This window comes from Penaeus monodon, chromosome 19 (genome assembly GCF_015228065.2).
Source record: "Penaeus monodon isolate SGIC_2016 chromosome 19, NSTDA_Pmon_1, whole genome shotgun sequence".
Classification (NCBI taxonomy): domain Eukaryota; kingdom Metazoa; phylum Arthropoda; class Malacostraca; order Decapoda; family Penaeidae; genus Penaeus; species Penaeus monodon.
In genome coordinates this window covers 14,337,205-14,338,047 of record NC_051404.1, presented here as the reverse complement: position 1 = coordinate 14,338,047, position 843 = coordinate 14,337,205, and positions in this window count along the sequence as shown.

Here is an 843-nt window from a genome sequence, read left to right as displayed (position 1 = left end):
CCGATGCATGCAATCACTAAACCAGGCATAGGTGGCATTCCGACACTTGCGCGACCTGTCAATCAAGCCAGGTACGACCTAGTGGCCTGGTGTCGGATCAGATGCTCGTGAAGTTAAAAATTACAGATAATGGAACTTGGGGCAATAGTATTGGATTAAGTATTGATGATATTAATATCTTCATGTTAAATTCTTACAGAGAGGAGGAACACATGATATATACGTTGTAAAGATATAGGTTACATGGACCTTTCCCAAACCGAGATAGAGATCATGTAGATAAACTTTTATTATATTAAATGTCCATCATCTTTTCACCTTCTCTTATCAACTATCAATACAAATATTTTCAATTCCTTAGCACCGACGAAAATTTTAAATCATGAACGTCCGATCGTAATAATGCCATTATTGCTATGGCAAGCACTTGCAACACCGGGAATGAAGCAGAAGATTTTGATTGCAATACGTGTGATGATTTCATAAAGTGTGATTTCTTGACTAAAGCTAAAATAGTGATGGTGTAGCGCATGAAAAGGATAAAAGGATATTTGACGAAACGTGTGTGATACGCTTGTCGAAAAAACATCGCAAAAATGAACTCTATATATAAATCACTTAATTTTTTTTTCGTATCTTCTTTCATAATCGAACGACGATGGAGACGCGCTTTTAGATGTGCAATTCGGGTAAATCTGTATGAGTGTGATTTGCAAAAATGGTCCGAGTATAAGAGGTGCATAGAGGCTACTCCCCCGCGTCCTCCATGCATCAAAGAGACTCTTAAACTGATTTTAGTCGAATGAAAGTTTTTCACAAGCACTCCATCCTATCAACGTGGAT